Genomic DNA, 14110 nt, shown 5'->3' with positions numbered 1-14110 from the left:
CTGCATCTGCACCCTCCAATAACTCTACGAACTGCAACAAATTAGCAAAGACAACTTATGCAACATTGTATCTTCAGCTCAAGCCTGCAACTGTTTCCAGGTCGTGCATCCTCAAAGCACAGCTCGTCTTCAGCCTGCACCATAAGAGCAAAGGAATCTCCCTTGGAGTGAAGGAGTCACTCCCCAGCTTCAGCAGGCACTTCTCTGCATCGACGACTGGCTGCATGGATCCCCTCTCCTGAGGAGCTGCGTGGATCCTGTATCACGAGTGGTGGACTGAAGTGGTCCACACGGTCCTTACGTCATAGTGTCCAACATTGGTGGATATAAGAGCTTGCCTGCCCACACAAGACAGTACCCCCGTGCACCACGTGTTTTGCAGTTGCAAGGTTTATTGATATCCTTCCACGAAGTTCTTCGTACACCGTGCAGCTCCGGCCCCCAGCCACTCTATCCTGTGACACACATCTTCCTGAGTGGTTCTCTGGCGATGTGGGCCTTTGTCGTAGTGCTGCTTGGGCCTCCTTTTGCACCTCCTTTGCCTTCATGCTGTGGGACTCCTGTGTGCGCTGCCTGGTCTTTTGTTTGCTCTCTGAGTTGCTGAGAGCTCCTGCTGACTCCCACACCTTGGTAGAGTCCACCAGGTCCCGGACAGGGCAATTTTCCACTCAATCGAGCTTTGCGTGTGCCAAGGCTTGTTGGCGGACTCCAGCGACACAAACCAGACTGCAATCCTCCATCCGGCGTGGGAAATCATCTGCACCCACCAGGAACCCAAATCTGTCTTCTTGGGTGCAGTATTGACTGTTGTTCTTCACCGGTGGTTCTTCTTAAACACCTTCCTCCAGTCTAGCAGGGGCTCCTGTTCTCTCTGGACTCTTCTGTGCTTCTTCGACTTGGTTTCCTTCTTCCACAGGTGTTCAGGTCCAGGAATCTGCCGTTGGTGTCTTGCAGTCTCTTCTGGTTCTTGCATAATCTTCTTTCTCATGTTTCTGTGTGTTCTGGGAAAGTTACTGTGTTTTACTCCTACTTTACTGGGCTCTGGGGTGGGTTCTAGTACATACCTTTGGGGTTTTGTAGTACTCCCAGCGACCCTCTACACACTACACTTGCCTAGGTGGGAGACTGACATTCGCATTCCACTTTCTTAGTATATGGTTTGTGTTCCCTCCCATCACCAATTCAAACTATTGTGATTTTCACTATTTGCACTGTACTCTAACTGTTTTTACACCTGTTTGTGCATACTAGTGTATATCATTTGTGTATTACTTACCTCCTAAGGGAGTGTAGTCTCAATGGTATTTTTGGAATTGGTGTCACCAAAATAAAGTACCTATATGTTTATAACACTGAGTGTTTTCTTTCATGTGTGACTACAGTGGTATTGCCTGAGCTTTGCATGTCTCTTAGATAAGGCTTGGCTGCTCAGCTACAGCTACCTCTAGAGAACCTGGCTTCTAGACACTTCCTACATTTCACTAATAAGGGATAACTGGACCTGGTATAAGGTGTACGTACTATAGGTAGCAACTACAAACCAGGCCAGCCTCGTATAATTGGTAAGCTCAAACTTAAATTATTTTGCAATTTAGCCTTTGTATGTTTACGTTAGTGTGGTGTGTGTGTATACACTCTCTCTCTCTCTCTCTCTCTCTCTCTCTCTCTCTCTCTCTCTCCCTCTCTCCTTCCCTCCCTCCCTTAAAAAACCCAACGGTTACAGGGATGTTATAGTAAGGCTCACATTTCAAACTTATAAACTCATAGAAATTCAACAGTTCTAGTTAGTTATTTCAAGTAACTATAGCTCATGCCCAAAGGCAACAATAACTTGCGCCCCGCAGTTTTTTCTTTAATAATTTGACTTATGTTTCATTAATAATTTGTTTTGAGGTTATAAAAGTTGTTGTAGGAGACTGACACAGTGTATGGTGTACATTCATAGGTGAGGCACCCTGCACTGTGTGAAAATGCCTCTTTTTGACATGGTTAGTCTCCACTTTTGTCTGATGTATGATGAAGTCTAGAAATTGTAGTGCCCAAGGCCCCTGCTAACCATGTTCCCTGTGTAGGAGGCTGGCCTGGTGTCAGGTCAAGTTATCCCTTATTAGTAGATTAGGAGTGTTCTAGCAGCTTAAGCTGATAGAGGTAGCTGTAGCAGAGCAGCTTAGGCTGAACTAGGAGACATGCAAAGCTCCTACTCTCCCACTTAAATCATATAGCACTATATCATAAGAAACACAATACTCAGGGTTACTAAAAATAAAGGTACTTTATTTTAGTAACAATATGCCAAAAGTATCTCAGAGGATATACTCCCTTAGGAGGTAAGTAAAATACACAAAATATACACACAAACCAAAATCAGGTAAGTAAACAGTTAGAAAAGTAGTGCAAACACTGTAGAACACAATAGAATGCAATAGGAGACAATAGGCCTAGGGGCAACACAAACCATATACTCCAAAAGTGGAATGCGAACCACGAATGGACCCCAGGCCTAGTGTAGTGTGTAGAGGGTCGCTGGGAGTGTAAGAAAACACTAAGGGTGTCCAAGATACCCTACCCCAAGACCATGAAAAGTAGGAGTAAAATTACCCTACTACCCCAGAAAGACAGTAAAGTCGAGATAGGGGATTCTGCAAAGGCAACAACTGACTGCAAAGCACTGAAGACAGATTTCAGGACTTGAGGACCTGCAAAGGAAGGAGACCGAGTCAAAGAGTCATGCAAGTGTCCTGGGGTGCAGGAGCCCACTAAACCCCGGATGAAGGTGGAAAAAGGCTGCCTCCGGGTGGAAGAAGCCGAAGATTCTGCAACAACGGAAGGGGCCAGGAACTTCTCCTTTGGTCAGAAGATGTCCCACGGCGTGCTGGAGGATGCAGAGTTGTTTCCACGCAGAAAGAACCGCAAACAAGTCTTGCTAGCTGCAAGAGTTGCGGTTGAAGATTATTGGTGCTGCCAGGGCCCGAAGGACCAGGAGGTCGCCTCTTGGAGGAGGAGACAGTGGGGGCGGGGCGCTCAGCAACAGAGAGAGCCCACACAGAAGCAAGCCGCACCCGCAGAAGCACTTGAACAGGCGTTCAAGAAATCTGAGCACGGCGGACGTCTCAACACAACAAAAGAGGGTCCCACGAAGCCGAAGGTCAACTCAGTGACTTGAGCAATGAAGGACAGAGTGCTGGGGATCTGGGCTGGGCTGTGCTGTGCACGAAGGAAGTCTTGCAAAAGTGCACAGAAGCCCTAGCAGCTGCAGAGCACGCAGTACACAGGATTACTGTCTGGCGTGGGGAGGCAAGGACTTACCTCCACCAAATTTGGACAGAAGGACCACTGGACTGTCCGGGTCACTTGGATCCAGCTCCTGTGTTCCAGGGACCACCCTTGTCAAGTTGAGAGGGGACCCAGAGGACTGGTGATGCAGAAGTTTGGTGCCTGCGGTAGCAAGGTGAAGATTCCGTCGACCCTCAGGAGATTTCTTCTTGGCTTCCAGTGCAGGGGGAAGGCAGACAGCCCTCAGAGCATGCACCACCAGGAAACAGTTGAGAAAGCCGTCCGGATGAGGCGCTACAATGTTGCTGGTAGTCTTCTTGCTATTTTATTGCGGTTTTGCAGGCATCCTGGAGCTGTCAGCGGTCAATCCTTGACAGAAGTCAAAGAGAGAAGTGCAGAGGAACTCTGGTGAGCTCTTGCATTCGTTATCTGAAGAGGAACCCACAGGAGAGACCCTAAATATCCCTCAGAGGAGGATTGGCTACCTACCCTATCACGAAGGGTCTCTGACGTCACCTGCTGGCACTGGCCACTCAGAGGTCTCCATTGTGCCCTCACACCTCTGCATTCAAGATGGCAGAGGTCTGGGACACACTGGAGGAGCTCTGGGCCACACAGGAGGAGCTCTGGGCACCACCCCTGCGGTGGTGATTGACAGGGGAATGGTCACTCCCCTTTCCTTCGTCCAGTTTCGTGCCAGAGCAGGGGCTGGGGGCTCCCTGAACCGGTGTAGACTGGTTTATGCAAGGAGGGCACCATAAGTGCCCTTCAAAGCATTCCCAGAGGCCAGGAGAGGCTACTCCTGACAGGCCCTTAACACCTATTTCCAAAGGGAGAGGGTGTAACACCATCTCTCGGAGTAAATCCTTTGTTCAGCCTTCCTGGGACTGAGCTGCCCAGACCCCAGGAGGGCAGAAACTGTCTGAGGGTTGGCAGCAGCAGTAGCTGCATAGAGAACACCAGAGAGCTAGTTTGGCAGTACCCGGGATCCATGCTGGAGCCCCGGGGATGCATGGGATTGGCACCCCAACACCAGAATTGGCTTGGGGGGGACAATTCCATGATCTTAGACATGTTACATGGCCATGTTCGGAGTTACCATTGTGAAGCTACATATAGGTATTGACCTATATGTAGTGCACGCGTGTAATGGTCTCCCCGCACTCACAAAGTCCGGGGAAATTGCCCTGAACAATGTGGGGGCTCCTTGGCTAGTGCCAGGGTGCCCTCACACTTAGTAACTTTGCATCTAACCTTCACCAAGTGAGGGTTAGGCATATAGGTGACTTATAAGTTATTTAAGTGCAGTGAAAAATGGCTGTGAAATAACGTGGACGTTATTTCACTCAGGCTGCAGTGGCAGTCCTGTGTAAGAATTGTCTGAGCTCCCTATGGGTGGCAAAATAAATGCTGCAGCCCATAGGGATCTCCTGGAACCCAATACCCTGGGTACCTAGGTACCATATACTAGGGAATTATAAGGGTGTTCCAGTGTGCCAAATAGAATTGGTGAAAACAGTCACTAGCCTGCATTGGCAATTGTAAAAGCAGAGAGAGCATAAACACTGAGATTCTGGTTAGCAGAGTCTCAGTGATACAGTTAGGCACCACACAGGGAACACATATAGGCCACAAACTATGAGCACTGGGGTCCTGGCTAGCAGGTTCCCAGTGACCAAGTAAAAATGGAGGTAACATGTCAGGCAAGATGGTACTTTACTACACCCTGGTCCAGAGCTCTTTCCCTAAAATTGTTGTGATGCATTGGTACAATTAGATACACCCCTAGCTACCAGTATAAGTCCCTAGTAAAAAGGTGCTTAGGTATCCAGGGCATGGGGTACTATGGGTAGGCCCCTGAGGGCAGCAGCACTGATTGTGCCACCCTCTAGGGCCATGTATCCAGCACTGACATTGCAGGCTGAGTGTCCTGGTGCAAACCTAAAACGCAAACTCAACATGGCATACTGCCTGTGTGCCCTGTTCACCATCCACTGTATTCACTGTGGGTAAGACACCCCTCTGGCAGGCCATACAGCCCTAAGGTAGGGTGCACCATAATATATGTGAGGGCACAGCTGCATGAGCAATATTCCCCCACTGTGTTTTTGCCAAACCTGGGACATAGTGAGTGAACAGAGCATCCATTTTAATACATTTGCTGCCCTCTGGTCAACATGAGTTTCCCAGCTACATGATAGCCATTGGATTGTTTGGTATCAAGCAACACAGCATGATAAAATCCAAATTGGTACCAATATTGGATTTATCCCTAAATGCCCCCAGGGGGTCACCTTAAAGGTGCCCTCTGCAAAAGCTATCTACCCTGGCATGGTTGCTGACTGGGTGTCTGCAGGTGGTAGGCTGGATGGAACCAATTTACAAACCTTGTGGTAGAGCCCTGTCTCTCTGGTTGTAGAACTATGCCCTTCCTCAGTGGAGGTGCTAACACCCCCTCCCTCAGGAGTGTGCACTGCCTGGCATGCACCATCCTTAAGGTGTTGCCTGCGAGTTGGACACTCCATTTAATTTTCCTTCATCTTAGATGGAAGAAAAATAGCCAATCAGGGTTAGGGAAGTGACCCATCCCACATGAAGTGGTCACTATAGTGGGTGTAACCAATCAAAGGTAAGTGTCCCAATGGACACTACCAGGTTCCTCCTAAACCACCTACTAAATTCAGTATTTAGTAAACATCCCTAGACCAGACAATCATATTCGAAGTACACAAAGAAGACCAGCACCAATTAGATCCAAGGCATGAGAACTGTGGACCTGCTGCACAAAGAAAAGGTGCCAAACCCTACCCGCTGCACCTGGGACCCTACAATCTTCGTTGAGGAGAAGCTGGAGAACTGGACTAACTTCAAGAACCCCAGAGGACTTCAGGCTTCACTAGTCTCCCCAGAACTCCCTCCAGAGTACCACTCTTCAACAAAGAAGAAATCAGCAACCCAGTGAGGATCACTTCACTGACTGGATAGGAAGTCGCAGCCGGACCCGATGACACACCAACAACCACTAGGACAAACCCTGCAAGTGTGCCAAGATTAATGGTACTGCGCCCTCAAGTGGCTGAACCATACCAATACTCTGGATATTGGTCAGCTGACGTCGGGCACCAGGAAAACCAGCACGCTCGGGCTGAAAAAGGATGAGGAGGAATCCCCAGTTGAGGGTCTTGAGGAACACCCTGACCTCCCACCAGAGTGCCTCTGTTGTCCTGTAAGCTACCCTTAAAGTGAATTATCTTCAGATCCAAGGGCATCTTTGCGCAGAGCTCCTGGCTCAACGATTCGCTCTGTACCCGACCGACCTGTGCCCTGCAGCGAGGAACCTGCTGTGCCCTAAGGGTCCCTCACCCCTTGCGACCTCAACCCTTTAATGGGACCTCAAGAAACCGCATCTTAACTTTCCTGCAGAAACCTTTTCCAAGTGGTCCCCAACAGTAGCTCCCAGCTCCAGAGACTTTTCCCCACTTCTCCTGCTGGAACTGTGAGCCGTCTGAATTTCTCCAGCTGGCACAGTGTGCCTACAGACTACCTCGACCAACCTGCAAAAGAAGAACTTGGTAAAACAGTGTGATTTTATATGTATTTTTAAAGGTGTCTTTACATTGATTCCGATGGTGTGTAATTACGCACAAAAAGATAATTTTTTTAAACTCAAAAATCTATATCTCCAAAAGTACTTAACCAAGTTTGATAATTTAGGTCTTAAAATGTATATTAAAATCGGAAGTATTTTTATAAATTGGTCTCAAGTTATTTCTTTGAATGTGTGAATTGTATGATTGATACTGTAAGGGCCACAAATGATTTGCACTTCTCCAAGATTGGCCTAAATGCTCCATCAAGCAAGCTACCTTAAAAATTAGAGCATTAGGTGATCTAGTTTTTACCTCTGTAAACCAACCTTTGGTTGCCTGGACCCTGGGCACAGTGTGCCTAGCTTTGGGCACTACATAGAGGACATCTTCCTACATGCACTGAGTCTAGGCAACTCTTAGTGATAGTGTAGGAGTCTCTAGACAACAAGAGCTCTTATAAGGGTAGCTGTGGAGAGCGGCTGAGGCTTATCCAGGAGGGTGTAAAGCTGTTGCAAATACCACACAGGTCAGTCAGTGATGTACACACAGGAAAGAACAACACCAAAAATAAATTCTATATTTAGTGTAACACACACTGTAGAGCTAATTGTGATATATCTTGTGACCGGAGATATTGCCATACAAAAATATACTTAGCAACAGGTAAGTAAAGACATAAAATAACATGGGCCCCTATGTGGGGGGCCAAACCACATACTAAAAAAATGGAATGCGAAAATTACTCCCAAACCACACTATTACACAATGCCCTCTGGGTCTGGGGAAGTACTAAAAGCACAAACTTAAGTAGGTAGGATTCCCCAGTCACGCATGGGCATATTTGTAACCCCTGGTCAGTGACCATAGGATAACATGAGGGTTGGAGTTTTTTAATTTTAGGACCCTTCTAACAGGACCCCCAGGGACACCTGTTGAGACTAGGGAGGTTGGATAGTGCCCCTACTCGTGGATACCCAGAACAGTGAAGTACTTACACTGTAGTGCATAGGGTGAAGTTGTGACAGAACCTTCCTTTGAAGTCAGTAGGGACCTTGGTTGTCCAGCTGGTGTTGCAACCCGTGGATCAGGTTGGTGGAACCCAGGTGTGAATTCCTGAAGAAGAGGTCCTTAGGAAAGAGGGAACAGAGTCCAGTCCACCTGAAGGTACCCAGGTGGTGCAGTAGGGCAATGCTTACCCTTCACAGGGATGCTTTCCTGTAGGATGGTGGACTTGGAAGTGGAACTGTGGAGTCCGGGTGATACAGGAAGATCTCAGGAGTTGCCCATGAGCTGCATTGTCCCACACTGTTTGTCAAATTGCGGAGGGGTCAGTGATCAGAGGGACCACCAATAAGCCTTAGGGAATGGCAGGGAAGTGTCGCATAGAGTTTGCAGGATTTGTGGGGACCACCAAGATCCAGGTGACCCAGACTTAGCAGGTAGGTCAGGGCCAGCTGTCAAAAAGCATGAAAGAGCCAGCAGGACCCTCTGGCAGCAGGCACAGGGAGTCACAGGGAGGCCTCAATAGCACAGCAGAGAGGGATCCCCTCATTTCGGGAGTTGCAGGGAGGACGTCGTTTTTAGAGCTGACGAGTGCTGGAGACCAGGGCTTCTTGCAGCTAGTAGGTATTCGGACTGAAGAGCCAATAAGCCTTGGCAATGACAAGCAGATGCAGTGCTCAAAGGTACCAGCCAAGCAGCTCCTGTGTGGGGCCACAGATTTCCCAGTTGCAAGGAAGATAGGTCAGTCCTCTGAAGAGTTACAGAACCACAACCTGTGTTGTAGAGTCTCAGAGTCCATGGGACAGCAGGATCCACAAGATGGTTGTCGACATTGAGATGCCTATGGATGCATGGGAGTGACTTCTCTCCAAGGGAGATTCCTTCTTGATTTCTTGAGTGCAGGCAGAGCCCGGTGGCTCTGAAGGATGCACGGGGCTTCCAAAGTCTTTGGAGAACTTGGAAACAAAGTTGCAGTAGGAGCCCTCCTACTGGTTACATTCTTGCTCTTTGTTGCAGCGAAGAACAGCAGCAGTTCCGGTGTCCAGGTTGCAGAAGTGTCTTGAAGAGGAGACTTACAAATGGGTCTTGACATCCTGCAGATGAATCTAGGGTCCCACCCTCAGATTTTGTCTTAAGTAACCCAAGAAGGAGGCTGGACATTTACTGCAGTGACCCAACTATCCAATGGGGTCAGGAACGTCACCCAGCTGGACTAACCAGTCTTATTTCCAAGATGGCAGGATCAAGTGTCCTACTGGCAGAGCTCTGTGCACCTTCCTAGGGGAGGAGGTGGATAGGGAGGTGGCCAGTCATCTGTGTTTTGTGTGGATTCACACAAAAGCGGGCACTTGGGGGTTCCTGCGCTGGTGTCAACCAGTTTATGCAAGGGGGGCAGCAAATGAGTCTGGTGCTCAGAGGCAGCCTGGCCCAGAGACAGCTATTTCTGAAGAAAAGGTGTTCACATCTCTATCTTACTGGAAATCATTTGTCCTGCCTTCCCCTTTCTGAGTTAGACTCATCACCAGAACAGTGTCTGAGGTCGACAGGAGCACGGGCTGGCATGCAGACCCTGCAAGGCTGTACAGGCAGAATTGGCGTATCACCTAGGGAACTCCCAGAGTACGTGGTAACATGCAGCTAGCACTGGAATTGGTGTAGTTGAATGATTCCAACATGTTTGATACGAAACATACCTGCGTTCGATGAAGCCATTATGTAGTTGAACAAATCGTGTTGCCCAGTGTACACTACATACCTAAGATGGCTTCCCCACACTTACAAAGCCCAAGAAATGGAGTAGGAGCACCTCTGCTCATGCATGGGTGCGCTCACACTTAGAACTATGCACCCTACCCTTGCGCTGAAGGACATATCTTAGGGGTGATTTACAGGATCAGAGTGCCGTGACCATGATATAAAGTGACCCTGGTTAGCAGAATTCCAGTGTACTACAGTTAGGTGTCTCCAACCTTTTGAGTAGTAAAAGCTACTTATGTTGATGAAAATCATCCAGCGCTACAAATTTCACAAGAATTTAATACTGACCATATCAGACAAGTTAACATGTTTGTTTGAAATATAAACTTTTAAGTTTTTGTAAGCTGGGCTACTTATGAGTGGCTCGAGAGCTACTAGTAGCTCACGACCTACTCGTTGGAGACCCCTGCAACATTATGACACCCCGCTAAAAGTGGGGCAGCTGTGCCTGAAAGATTCTACTTTCCTATAGTTCTCATGGGTGTGGTAAAATCTGGGGTAATTAGCAGTGCATGGTGAAGGCTTGAGTTATAGTTACCTTAGACCGCAAGTTATAGTTGTACTTGAAATAACTCTAGCTATAGATGCTGAATTTCTCTGGTTTTGTGTGAGTAAATTCTAAACCGAACTATAATGTCCCTATAACCTTTATTTATTTTTTTTTTTTTTTTGCTTTTTGTTTTTTTAAATTCTATATCCTAACTATAACGTCCCTGTAACCTTTGTTTTTTTTTCAGTTTATTTCTATGGGATTTTTTTTTTTAACGTAATGTAATTTTCATTACTATATGTTAATCCAAGCATAGCCGAGCATGCCCTTCGGCCATGCGCAGCAGGGGTTGGCTGCAAAGCCTGGGCTGCAGCCAACCCCCTAACCACCCAAACCCCGCGTTGTGCATGACCTTTGGTTGTGTGTGGCAGGAGCTGGCTGCACGACCTGTCTCTCTGGGTGTGAGAATAGGTGCGAGTGGGTGTGAAAAGGTCGATGTGGTTGTGATTGCGCTACAATAAATGGAAGATGTGTTCACCTCCACCAAGGATTTGAGATTGTTTTTTAATATGGAATTGCAGAGTAAACACACTTGCTTTGCTTCCGCGAAGCCCAGTAGTTAGGATTTTCTGTCTTTTACAGAAGTGGAGCTTCAACTGTGGCACCCCCTACTTCTAAATTTCTAAGTGCTTCCTGTTGGAGGTTTATTTTCTTTGGAATGAGGTCATGGCCATAACGGAAGCTCACCTGCTTGTTTAGCCAGCAAGAGTCCACAGTTTTGCCCAAAATGTCCATCCAGCTGGAGTACTTTCTACTGGTTAGTTAGTAAGTCCTACCTCGTTGTGTGATTGGCCAGTGTGCAGAAGAGTGGCTGCGAGATCCCCCTCCCCAGCCGATTTCTGCCCCGGGCCCCTTAAAATCGAATGGTTGAGGGGAGGACATGAGCCCCCTTCCCTGGCTGACCTTGACACCGGGGAACCCATCCACTGGGGCCTGGCCTTCTTTAAATGTAGGGCGGGGGGGCGTGTCAAAGCTCCTGCCAAGTCAGAGAAAACAGCTATGTCCCGGGGGTGCGCACCCTGGGACATAGCAGGAGCTTGCCTTGGGGGGTGGTCATCCCCAGGGCCATTATTGGCTCCACGAGGGGGGCAGAGCAGCCACCTCCAACATTTGTTAGCCCAGGTGAGGTGGTGGTCCCTGGGGATCCCCTATCCACTCTGATCTTATTTTATTTCAGCCCCAGGGAGGTGGTGGTCTCCGTGGCTGCGGGTGGGGGGGAGGCTTATGGCCCCCTTTATTCTCAAACAATTGCCCAGGGGAAGTGGTGGTCCCCGGACTTGTGGGGAGGTCCGCTGAACCCCTCGTTAGTATAATTAAGAGGCGACAGTCCCGGCGGGCTTGGGGGGCAGCTGGCCAAATGGATCCCCCTCCTTTATTTTTGATATGCCCCCTGGACCTGGCCCACACAGGGACTTTAGAAAAACAAGCACAGGAGACTGCTTTTTATTTTTTTTTCTTCTTTTTATTTTCCTGGTTGAAGTGTTGCCAGCTAATCATATCTGCGCTCGAGATCAGGAGTATTCACATTTTGTGCAGATTCTTCTAATGGCGCCAAATACATTGGCAAGTCAAAAAATGCTTTTTCAATGGAAACATGGTCCTAACTGACTGCCAGTAGGTTTTTATTATATGTGTGTGTGTGTTATTGAGACATGTGTAGCTGTAGATGCACATGCTGTGCATACTCTTGCCATCTAGTATTAGGCCTGGATGTGTGAAAGTTTCTTTTTCTTCAAAGAAGTCTTTCAGCTCCAGAGGTAAAGTGACTCCTCTTGGTTATAATGTGCATGGTCATCAACTCAATTCTTTTTTTTTTTTTTTTCCACTGTTTTGTTTGGACGCATGCTCCTACGCTTCACTTCAACATTGTTGCAGTGCTCTTTTTGGTTCACACGGTACCTTCCCTAAGTCAGTATTGTACTTCGATCTCGTTGCCTTTCTTTATGTTGCTGTTCGACGTTAGAATATTCTGCTCGATTGGGCTCCAAATCACCTGGGGCCTGTAGGAGACTGGCCTGGTTTGTAGTGGGTGCCTTGGGTACTTAATCCTTATACAAGATCCAATTATCCCTTATTAGTGAAATGTAGTAGTGTTCTAGCAGCTTAGGCTGATAGAGGAAGCTATAGCAGAGCACATTAGGCTAAACTAGGAGACATGCAAAGCTCCTGCAACACCACTTATAGTTACAAAGTACTTATACACAAGTAAAGACACTACTCAATGTTACCAAAAATAAAGGTAGTTTATTTGAGTGACAAAGTACCAAAAATATCTTAGAGACAATGCTCCTTCTGAAGGTAAGTATTATACACAATATATACACTAGACATCAAAATAAGGCAAGTAATTAGACATAGACAATGCAAGCAATAGTGTAGGAAAATGCCTCCCTGTTACAGTTACCCCCCACTTTTTGCCTGATACTGATGCTGACTTGACTGAGAAGTGTGCTGGGACCCTGCTAATCAGGCCCCAACACCAGTGTTCTTTCACTAAAAATGTACCATTGTTTCCACAATTGGCACACCCCTGACACACAGATAAGTCCCTTGTAAAAGGTACCAGTGGTCCCAAGGGCCCTGTGATTAGGGGATGTCCCTAAGGGCTGCAGCTTGTGTTGTGCCACCCTAAGGGACCCCTCACCTAACACAGGCACACTGCCATTGCACATTGTGTGTGTTGGTGGGGAGAAAAAGGCAAAGTCGACATGGCATCCCCCTCAGGATGCCATGCACACAAAATGCTGCCTGTGGCATAGGTAAGTCACCCCTCTAGCAGGCCTTACAGCCCTAAGGCAGGGTGCACTATCCCACAGGTGGGGACATAGCTGCATGAGCAATATGCCCCTACAAGTGTCTCGGTCCATTCTTAGACATTGTAAGTACAGTGTGGCCATATTACGTATATGGCCTGGGAGTTTGTCAAAATACAACTCCACAGATCCAAAATGTCTACATTGATTACTGGGAAGTTTGGTATCAAACTTATCAGAATAATAAACCCATACTGATACCAGTGGTGGATTTATTACAAAATGCATATAGAGGGCATCTTAGAAGATGCCCCCTGTAATTTACCCAATCCTTCAGTGCAGGACTGACTGGTCAGTGCCAGCCTGCCACTGAGACAAGCTTCTGCCCCCCTGGGGGTGAGAGCCTTTGTGCTGTCTGAGGACAGAAACAAAGCCTGTACTGGGTGGAGGGGCTTCTCACCTCAACCCCGCAGGAACTGTAACACCTGGCGGTGACCCTCAAAGGCTCATGCCTTTTCTTACAGCACCCCAGGGCATCCCTGCTAGTGGAGAAGCCCGCCCCTCTGGGCACACACTCCAATTTTGGCAGCAAGGCTGGAGGAGATAATGAGAAAAACAAGGAGGAGTCACCCAGCAGTCAGGACAGCCCCTAAGGTGTTCTGAGCTAAGGTGACCCCTGCCTTGAGAAATCCTCCATCTTGAGTTTGGAGGATTCCCCCAATAGAATTAGAGATGTGCCCCCCTCCCCACAGGGAGGAGGTACAAAGAGGGTGAAGCCTCAGAGGACTGCCCTGGACTACAGGACCAAGAAACAACCGTGAACATCGGCCCTCTTCAAAACCAGCTACTACTTTGCAACAAAGAAGCAACTTCCAAAGACTTCACGTTTCCCGCCGGAAGCGTGAGACTCTACACTCTGCACCCGACGCCCCCGGCTCGACCTGCAGAAAACCAACACCTCATGGAGGGCTCCCCGGCGACTGCGAGCCCGTGAGTAACCAGAGACGACCCCCCAGGCCCCCACAGCGACGCCTGCAGAGGGAATCCTAAGGCTCCCCCTGACCGCGACTGCCTGTAACAAGGAACCCGACGCCTGGAACCAACACTGCACCCTCAGCCCTCAGGACCTGAAGGAACCAAACTTCGACGCAGGAGTGACCCCCAGGCGACCCTCTGCCTAGGCC

General features: G+C 48.3%; 1 protein-coding gene across 1 annotated transcript in view; it reads left to right on the top strand.

Moving 5' to 3' along the window:
• RNF17 (ring finger protein 17) overlaps positions 1-14110 on the top strand; it is a 1983649-nt gene that overhangs the window by 917365 nt on the left and 1052174 nt on the right. The window lies entirely within an intron of this gene.

Source organism: Pleurodeles waltl, chromosome 8, assembly GCF_031143425.1.
Source record: "Pleurodeles waltl isolate 20211129_DDA chromosome 8, aPleWal1.hap1.20221129, whole genome shotgun sequence".
NCBI classification, from domain to species: Eukaryota; Metazoa; Chordata; class Amphibia; order Caudata; family Salamandridae; genus Pleurodeles; species Pleurodeles waltl.
This window is presented reverse-complemented; position numbering and strand designations above follow the sequence as displayed.